Genomic DNA, 11,009 nt, shown 5'->3' with positions numbered 1-11,009 from the left:
TTTACACACACATCCAAGGTTGAAAATATTTGAGTCCATCCAAATGGCTCAAATAATTGCTCTGGAAAGGGTTCCGGTATGTAAGCTTCATCGTCCATTGCTCTTTCTAGGATGCAATCCTCCTGGCACTGAGCTTTCACACTTCGAAGCACCACACATCCAAAGTTCTTATTTGGTTTGTAGCCACGCAGGTATCTCTTTCCCATTGACTATAGTAGAGTCAATTTCTTCTAAAACCTCAATGGGTAGAATTGCCTCCTTCCCATAAACTAGATGGAAAGAGGTGAAACCTAGTGATGTTCGGAACGTTGTTCTGTAGGCCCAAAGAGCTACCATGAGATGTTTATCCCAATCTCCTGTATGGTTGTTCACCTGTTTTGTGATGATCTTGCAAATCATTCCATTTACCTTCTCTACTAGACCATTGCATTGTGGATAGTATGGTGTGGAATGCCGACGTGTGATGCCTAACTTCTTCATCAGTTCCCCTACCACATCACCTCTGAATCCTAGTCCTCTATCTGATACTATCTAAAGAGGAGTGCCAAAACGGCAAACGATATGCTCAAAATTGAACTTTGCCACCTCTTGGGCTGTAATGCGGGTGGTGGCCGTTGCTTCTGCCCATCGTGTCATGTAGTCTACACCCACTATGATGTACAGCTTACTTGATTAGGCCCTTGGTAAGGGACCAATTGCATCTATTCTCCATTTCTCAAATGGACCATATGAAATGATAGGAGTTTGTGGCTTGTAGGTTAGCGTACGATCACTGGCCACTTGACAAGCCCTACATGTTTTACACCAATGGTGCACATCTCTGTTCAAACTAGGCCAAAAGTATCCTGCTTGTAGAATCTTCCTACTGGTGATATCTAGAGCAAAATGACCACCGCAGACGCCGTCATGGCAGCTTGAAATTACCTCTGTGATTTCACTGGAGGTTGGCACCCGCCTGAGAATTTGATCCTTGCCCTTACAATACAAGTGGTCGTCTATAAGGCAGTAAACTGTCAAAGAAAGAGGCCCTCCTAGACCCCATTCTCTTTCTAATGACTAAGAACGTAGCTCTGATCTGATACCACTGCTACAAACGAAAGGCGAGGTGGCCCTGCCAAATAGAAAAAACAACATATTTCAATACATAAATCAATAAAACTGTATATCTGTCAACCATCATTGCAAATACTATGAGCCGTATGCAATAAGAGAGAGACAGAGAGTGGGAGAGGGCAAGAGAGCGAGTGCAGATGCACCTCCTAGAGTGGAGTGCTACATCCGCATGGTGAGAGAGAAGAGTGGAGAGGAGGAAAGAAGAAGGTAGACAATGGGTGCAATCTCCCCCCGTGCAATAGTGACCATTTCCCTCTTGCACGTATTTCAGTTATAGATTTCTTGAATGGTCAAATTGAGTACAAACTGGCCAGCCGGCCATAAATGGCCAAAGCTCAAAATAGAGCACTAATATCCTTTCAAGATCCTTTTGTATAACCCTTAGCCTTTTCCACATGTGAGCTACACTAAACAATAAAATATCAATTTCATTACATTAGGCACACCATGAGGGTAACCTAGCTAGGGGCTTGACATGTGTCCTACTTGCCTCTTGGGCAAGGGGTTCCCTTTGGGAGAGAGAGTGTTCAAGCAACCACCCCACTTCATGCATGGCTCGCCCCCTCCTTGTAGGGATTCACTTTGACTTTTGTGCCACCTCAAGCCCATCAACCTTGGGCCTAGTTCTCACCACAAGCTTGGCCCTTAAGCCCCTCAAGCTTGGGCTAGGTTCTCACCTCAAGCACAGCCCTAACATCTCAAGCATGACAAGCACCACAAGCATCTCGATCATCAAGCATCTCAATTATCAAGCACCTCAATCATCTCAAGCATCTCAGTCATCAGGCATGTCAAGCACCTTAAGCTTAGGCCACGTTTCTCACCTCAAGCACAACCCTAGCTTACCTAAGGTCAAAGGAATTTTAACACTAACTATTGGAGGTATTCAATGAAGCTAACCCTAATCTCTTTATGCTCCATTGGTTAGCCTTGCTCTTGGATAGACCATCTCTCATTTCATCCCCATTACCATTGGCCCCGGATCTATAAGCACATATCTAAATCCTAACCCTTGTTCCCGTTTATTCTCCCACATTAAATGGTCAATTTAATATGAGAAAATCATTTGGGCTGGTTAGGTATTAGATTTTATGACACAAACCATGCCTAGCACTAATTGGAGTGATTGACATGCTTGTTCAAGTCAAATCTTCTAGCATTTTGGTGACATGATCAAGTATCTTCTATGTAAGCACAACCCTATAGCAGACGCTCTTAGTCAAAAGTCCAACATAGTCTAGACAATTAAACCCACCAAAGTGATTGAACGAAGACCCAAAATTCAATTGTGGACAAGATTATTCTTGTGCCACGTATGGCCCAATGGGTCACATGTAGTTTCAAGGAAGCCTTGTGGGCTTCTTAAACATCTATGCCCCCAATCATGCAAGTGCACAGGCTGAGTTTTGGTCACACATTGTGGAGTCCTTGCACAGTGGTGCATTGGGGGGGACTTCAAATAGCCTCTCTTTCTCTGAAAATGATTGTTGAGTAGGGGCCATGAATGTACCTTTGATGGATCATTTTGGATGTGAAGGAACACATTTCCCTATTCAAGGTTGTGAAGGAGCACAAAGACCAATTTTGCTACTTTTTCCACTAGGAAGTGCAAGAGCTATTGACCCTTCTTGAGACTGGTTTTGACATTTCAACAACACAATAGAATCTTCATTAGGAGGAACACAACAAACAATATCAAAGAGATGAGCAATTATAAGAGCATAGTTGCAAGAGTTAATAACTATAATCTCTTAGTTTTGAAACATGCAGAGGATTTATATGTATTACTAGAGGATTTATATGTATTACTTGTTGCATGCTAAAAGTCCGACACCAAACTTTTGCAATAAAAATCTCCATATACCATAACCAAGGAGCTCACTAACCTATTAAAGTATGTGAATGAACACATTGGCCTATTCAAGGTTGTAAAGGAGTAATTTTGCTACTTTCTTCCCATCAAGAAGTGCAGGAGCTAACGACCCTTCCCAAGACTAGTTTTGACATTTCAACAACACAATAGAAACTTCATAAGTAAGAACACAACAAGTAATATCAAAGAGACGAGTAATTAGAAGAGCATATTTTCAAGAGTAAATAATCATAACCTCTTAGTTTTGAAACATGCAATCGAGCTATATGTATTATTTATTGCATGCTAAAAATGCAACACCGAACTCGTGCAATACAAAGCTCCATCTTCCATAACATATGATACTACAACTACCCTTAGATTCAATACTACACAATACCCTTGTATAAAATACTTCACTAACCCTTACATAAAATATTATATCTATCCTTACATATAGGACTGTAGTTGTCCTTACATTCAATAGTGTGTTAGCGGGTCACTACGAAAACAAATCTATCTAAAGCACTAGAAATTCTCTCACTCCCTATCAGGCAATTTGCATATGTCCTATCTCACCACTCCCGATCGTCGCGCCATTTTGGCACTCAAACAAAGTCAAAATGCAGCAAAACTTTGGGAGGAGGTTTAAGATTTCTAAGGGCACTATCCTACCAAGTTTGGTCGCAATCTAGCAAGGTACCAAAATCAGGATCCATCATTATCAAAATCCTAAAAACTACAACATAACTATCCAAAAAGGTCGCCCTATGGTCTAAGAATACTCTCCTATGGTCGGAAAAAAAAAACGATTTATGCACTCTAAATAGCAGATTTAGCTCACAAATAGGCTATTGCAAACCACAACAAAATTGAGAATGGTTTCACTTAAATTAAAGAGTACTAAACAAGGAACACAATCCAATTGTCGAAAACAAATTTGGATTACTAGAGCTTGAGAAAAATAGATTACAAGTTGCTTGAGAGTAGCCTCTCTTAGTCGTACACCTCAAACTCTCTAAAACTTTAAATAAAGATACAAAGATTGTGTTCAAACTCAAAGATTTGATTTTATACCTAGGACGCTTTTGGGTAGTGGCAGGCTTACAAGGCTCAAATTTCATAATCAGGGATTACAACTTATATTTACAAAAGTTGGGCTCAATAATCATTTGGCTAAATAATCAGAGTTTCTCCTATTTACAGGGCTTTTCTCGAAAAAATAATGGGAGCACAAAATTGGTGACTTTATGAAGAGGTGGACAGCGAGGAGGGTGCCCCTCTGGTTCATCTGCAATGTTCCCCCCTTCCTAGCTATTGTCGGTTCTCGTGCAAGCTTGGTCTTCAACTTTGTGTGCAGCTTTGCCTTTAGTAGTGGAAAGCTCTCTTTTCCAAGTCTTGGTGACCATTCTGAGCTTTTCTGCTCTAGCCACTATGTCTGCTTGGATTGCTAAATCTTTGAAGGGATTATTCAAGATGACACTTTGATAAGCAATGTAGCAAGCCAACAAATCCTTTGTCAGGGGGTTGAAGATGGTGGTATCCATCTCAAAGAACACGATCATGAATGCCTCCTTCAATGTTTGCATGTACTGAGAGGGCAAAAACATGGTGCGGGTGTACATCCCCATGATGCATTTTTTGTTGGGTACGTCCATCTCCAAGTTGGTTTTCTAAAATAGCCAGGACATGATCTATTGAGACCGATACATTCTTGTAATCCCCCTTTTTGTTGGGCTCTAGTGCCGATAGGAGCTTCCATAAAATTTATTCTTGCTTCATCAATGGCCATTGGATCATGTTGTGGCCAAATTTTTGGACCACCTCGCCAGGCTTGATCATCAACAAGGTAGCAGATTCCAATACCTTCAATTCATAACTCATATACTCTTTGTGTGATGGATCTGGAATCTCTGCTATCCACCTCTTGATTTTGTCTCTAGCATCTGTAAGATCCTTTGTGACCTCAAAATCATGTAGCCCATCCTCAGTAGATGTACTTGGTAGATCTAATAGGGTAGGTCTACTTGTGTGGTCTTTGCTTCCAGAGCTGGTTGGGCTGATAGCACTACCTTTACTTGCTGGGTATTGATGGCCATGTCTTTCCTTTTCAGCTCATGTGCAAGCTTTTCAACTTGAGCAGCTATGTCTGCTTGTGCTTCAGCTATCTGCTCCCTTAAAGTCTAGATCTCTTGGTCTTTTTGTGCTTGTATGGTTGTATGGCTAGTTATCATTATTTTTTTGTCTAATTTTGCATATGCCAACTCCACTTTGATAGTGTTCAGCTCCTGGAGGATTGCAGCTGAAGTTGGGTCAAGCACACCCTACGGTGTGGTCAAGCACCCTATTATTCAAGAGTTGGGTCAGGGTGTGCTTGACCACACCATAGGACTCTCCAAGCTTTGTATATATCAGTATGTTGCTCCTTTTGCAGTTGTTCCACTAGTTCTTGCCTTTCCACTTGCATGTGGATATAATAATTGGTAGCTTCTCTCTTTTCTTCTACTAGCTCCTCTTGTAGTTTGTTTTGTTTTGAATTTTTTGTAAGCTCTCTATTTGTTGCTGCGGTCTTTTGTTTTTGGCTTTTGCTTCTTGAACCTATGCTTTGGCATCTTGGGATCAAATTCTTGAAAGGTTGGATACCACCCTTTGATAGTGAGATTGTAGCTTAATAGCTTCAAGGTGATTCTCCAAATCAAATTCTTTGATGAGTCGGTCAGCATACTTGATCACAACTTGAGAGTGCAGTGATACTGGGCCTCTTTCTTGATTGGTTTGTTGTTGAGAGATACCGATATTTGAATCTTTCTTCTCTTGATGATCTTGGGCTTTGTCTTGGTCTTTTTCCTATGTTTGGGATTGATCAATCTTTTTGACTTCTTTCTTCTCTTGATTCTCAAGAGTGGTCTCCTTCTTCTCTTGGTTATCCAGGTTTTCTTCAAGGTATTTGGTTCTAGAGAAACCTGCTCTTGATCTGAATCCTTATTTTGAGATTCCTACTTTTCTTCTTCAATAGGTGGCAGTGTTGTCGGCTTGGGAGAGAAGTGTTTCTTGGTCTCTATGTAGGTTTTTTGAGTGTCTTCTACTGATGCCTCCCATGGCAGGTTGGTCTTGTGTTGTGTCTGGTCTCTTGGGGGAGTCTTTGGAAGACTCTAAATCATCTACTTTCTTTTTTTTTCAATCCTCCTCGTCTCTTTTCTCAGCCTTTCTTTTGAGAACCTTGTGGATATGTTGGCACGTGTTGATGAGCTCCACTTCTTCTACTATTTCTTCTTTTATATTGCTTGATTTTCTCTAATCACTCGGCTTTTCTTTGCTCTAACTTTTTGTTTAGATCCACCTCATCTTCATCATTAGATTCAAAACCCTCTGTATCAACTTTCTTTTCCTCCTCTACTGGCTTCTTTGTGGCATTCCTCTCGCAATCTTTGAGCTTCCTCCATAGATATTTGCGTTGGTGTTTTGGGAATGTACTCCGTTGGCCGGCTTCTGTTCCTCACTAAGGGAATGGTGATGCCGTCTTCTTCTTCCTCCTCAGTATTTGACTAGAATTCAAAGGGTATGTCTCTGTTCCTTGGCTTCATTTCACTACTGAATTACACATTGGACTTTGTGGCTTCACTATCTATTACCTTTTCTTTAGAGATTTGGCCTCTTGTTCTTCTTTTGGTGGGAGTGAAGGAAGATCCCCCTACTATTCTCACAAAATGCTTTGCTTTGTGTAGCAAGTCAAGCTGGGATTCTATAGGTGGCAGTTGGGCTATCATTCCCAAAGCTTGATATGCGATCCCCATCAATACTAGTCTAGCATATATGTTTTGTTGTGATCGTTTCTTTTCAAATTAGCTTCTACCAAATTTTTAAAGATGTAGTTTCTGAGGCCGCATCTTTCAATCTTTCCTTGTCTAGCCTCATAGTCATGACACTGCAATGTGTAGGTTAGGCCTGGGGGCTTCTGAACCTTTAGATGTTGAGAAATAAGTCACAAGGGTAGTTTTGTCTCTATGTAGATGAGGTCCTTGTAGGTAAACTTATGCCCTTGTTTCTTTATGAATGATTGGTCATTGTCAATTGCTTTGGTTTTTTTGTGGAGGTTGTGGTTGCATGGTGGTATGTGTAGAGCTTGATTGATCAATTGGTATGTTATTATGACCTTCATTGTAACTCCATCTTTATCCGTTAAGGTGGTTTCTCCATTATATTGGACTAATACTCATCAATTTGTGTGCCCTTTGGAAGTTGGTTCCCCAAGGACGAAGGCGGAAAAATGTGTCAAGTTGCACGCATCTTGACCCTTCAATCACCTTGTTAGTGCAGTGTTCACAGCTCTTTGGGGAAAATTGTAGTCTTTGTTTTTGTTTCGTCGGTAGCTTGAAACTTCCCTCAATGAACACATTGGCCTTCTTAAAAAATGTGGGCTTTCTCATTGGATGAGATGTCGATTACTTATTATGGTGCAACCTCCCACTCCTTTGGGGGTCTTTTGCAAGGCATTCTGGTATTAGAAAATCAATTGGTTAGCTAAAACAAGTTCAAACTTTACCAAATGTTACCAATGCATCTAGGTCATGTGGTTATAGATCAGATTTGTACATGGATTGTAATCCATGTTGGAATACATCTAAGATTTCTAATAACAACATCTAATTAAGCATGTTATGGGGATGCTCTGGTTTAAAACTTTTTGAATTTGAATCACTGGTAAGATATTTTATACAACTTTTTGGAAATTTTCCTCAGGCTTAGAGAATTTTGGCACTTTGGTTAGGGTTTGAAATCCAAATGACTTGAAACTTTAGGGTTAGGATTTTCTTAACAATTAGGACCTGATTGTATGGTTTTGGCTGGGAAAACTAAGAAAGGTACATGGATCACGATCCATGTTTGGCAGCCTTTTGAGATGAATTAGAGCACATGTTCTTATAGATTATCCTAGTACATAGGTGAAATCTTTTCAAATTTGGACAAGATTTTCCCATGTTTTCTCAATTTCCTAGTTTATAGCCCAATTTGGTTCAACTTTGCCATGGATCATGTCATCTTTGATCCCTCATGGTCAGGATGCATGGGTCGACCATCATATGGAACTCATATATACAAAATCAATAGATGTGCTTAGGTGCCCATCCACCGCTCCCCAAGTGGTGCGAGCTCCCTGCCTCTACTCGCGCTCTGGCTGCATCCTTTTGTTGCTTCCACTTGTCGGGATTCTCGCGCGCTGCTTTCTTCGCATTCTTCCAATCTTCTTTGGCCAGCCAATCTGGCCTGTTCCACCCATTCTTGATTGCTTTTTGCACTTCGGAACGCTTGTGTTTGCAGTATTCGCGCATTCGAATCTAACTCAGGTCTTCATTGAAGCGCTGATCCCGTGTTGGAACGGGAAACTCATCATGAAGTATGCTGATGACTCTGTTTTTTAAATCACTTGGTACTTCACTCCATTTGTTTAGTATGTAGTGTTTAAACAGCTGAGAGCAAAGACCACGCATGCGCGAGATCACCTTCTTGACGGAGTAAGGCAAGCCCTCTGGCCGGTGACGCGTGAACCTGGGTGTCCCGGTAGGGGTCTCTAGCGGCGTGTCGATGGGGGTACGGACGTCAGGTGTCTCCACCGGCGTCTGGGCCCCGAAGCGAGGAGTGTCGAGTGGGGTGGCTCCTGGCGGAGTAGGTAGAGGTGTGTAGCTTCTAGGAACAGTCAGCCGTGCAAAACCTGGCGTAGATGGCGATGCTGTGGCTGGTGTGGGGGCGGGCAAAGAAAGGGAGGGTAAAGAGCCTCGTCAAACACGAGGCGGTGTGGAGACATCGGTGGCGGAATCCCCACAACAACCGCCACCGCCACCACTAGAGCGCCGGTGTCTAGACGAGTGTGAAGCTCGTCTCGTCGACGCCGAAGCTTTGGAGTGCGCCGAATGCTCCGAAAGAGAGGGAGATGCAGATGGAGTAGGAACGCACGATGATGCGCCAGAGCGATGACGCTCCACGTACCGCTGTCTCTGCTGCGGTGACAAAGAAGAAAGAAACTCCTCATCATCCATACCTGCATTAAACACACGAATATGTAAACTTAATATTGAATGAATAGAGTAGACAATGACGCAAAGACCATTAAATACAATGACGTAATGACGCATATAAATACAATGACACAATGAATTGAGTGATAGAGGAGGCAAGTCGAAAACTCAGAATTTTCAATCAAAAGATGTGAGCACGAGTAGAAAAGAGCATTATACACCATGGAAGGTACTTAGAGAGCTAGGGCTTTTACAACACGGAGCAAAATTGTTCAAATACAATATTTGTGGCTTTAAGAGATCTCTCTCTCATCCTCGCATAACTCAGCATAACTTCCTATATCTATATAGAGCTCTCCGTTTAAACACATATCCTCTGTTTCATTTTGTAGCTCCTCTGCATGCACCCCATATAGAGTAGTAGCATCTTGATGCTTGTCTGGCACCACCGCAGCGGCTTCTGATTGAGCATCTTCTCTGATCTCCTCCATTGATGCCGTTGTGATTGGCACATGGTAGCCTTCATACGTCCTTGCACTACGAGGGGCTACCTCTATGACGTACCACCAGTTTGTGGTAGACTTTGTAGGATGAAATATTACCTGCCAGAGCCACATAACTTACATGAGAGCTTTCAAGCACATAACTTGTAAAAGGGGGATGTTAACTATTTACATACTTACTTGTTCACAATGCTCGGGTAGTACGAAAGTGTCTCTTAGGTCAGTCCATTTCTTAGTAGAATCCACCTCAAGAAAACCAGACTCTCCTCGACGCACAGTAGCGTTGCGACCCTCCATGATTATCTTGAACCATTGCACGTCAAACAAGTCGACAAAAAATCCTCTGTAATCGATCCTCAAAATCTCTTGTAGCGTGCCGAAGTAAGTGAGTTCCGCCACCACAGGATCTACATCAGAGGAACTTCGTCGACTAGACTGTTCAAATTTTGCCATGATTCCACAATCTTGAGTAAAACGCTTTTTGTCGATTCGTTCCACCCTAAAATGTCGACCTTTACACCATGCTGTTGTGTATGACTTATACTACAACGAACAAAGATTATGAGTGGCCGTTCAAACGTTTATAAATAAAGTCACTTGCTAGTCGTACATTGCAAACTTACCTTGGTCGCGCAACCCCGAGAGTACTCCCACTCTTCCTAAGTCACTTCGTCACCGCATTGTTGTGCGCTTTTCAATTGGTTGTGCAACCATCTTAAGCTCATGAAGGTTGGTAGGCTCTCCAGAACCGTCGGATAGTGCATCGGTGGTCGTCTTCCCCGTCTCCACTCGATTCGTGCCCTTTGTCGCTCCTGCTTTGCATCCTCATATTGTGAAATCCACTTTTGCATCACTGGATTGTGAAGCATGCAAAATCGGTTGATTTTAGCCTCTAGATCTTCCGTCATCTTCTTCTCAACACCGAGATTGCACATGACAATCCCAGATATGCGCTCATCATCTATGGTTCGCCATAGCGTGTCCCGGGCTTTATCAAATCCGTCTAACCACTCTCCAATGTACACTAGGGACTCTGATACCAACCAACCTTCTGCCATGCTACCCTCCGGACGTGCCTTTTGACGCACATATCCCTTAAGCGTTTTCATGAAACGTTCTAAGAAGAACATCCATCTGGAATGAACTGTGCCAACTATTTCCACCTCATCAACTATGTGAACAAGAAGATGCACCTGAATGGTTAGCATGGTAGTAGGAAAATGTTTCTCAAACATGCACACAAGCTCCGCAGCATTTAGTTTGGCGAATGGTATGGAGTCTACGTTGATCTCCTTTTGTGAGATCCATTGCACCAGCTTTGCAAGTTTGTAGATTGTGTTACGGATGTCGAGAGACAAACATCCCTCAATGGCAATCGGTAAAATAAACTGTAAAGTATGTGCAGCAATGATATTAAAGTCCACATTTTATGCAATGATATTAAAGTCCACTATGAACGTACCTGACACATTTTATGCCAATCGTGTGACTTCAAACCGGTAAGCTTTCCTTCTTTAGTAAAACACG

Source organism: Adiantum capillus-veneris, chromosome 7, assembly GCF_014529385.1.
Source record: "Adiantum capillus-veneris isolate H3 chromosome 7, ASM1452938v2, whole genome shotgun sequence".
NCBI classification, from domain to species: domain Eukaryota; kingdom Viridiplantae; phylum Streptophyta; class Polypodiopsida; order Polypodiales; family Pteridaceae; genus Adiantum; species Adiantum capillus-veneris.
Note: the sequence above shows the minus strand (reverse complement) of the source record.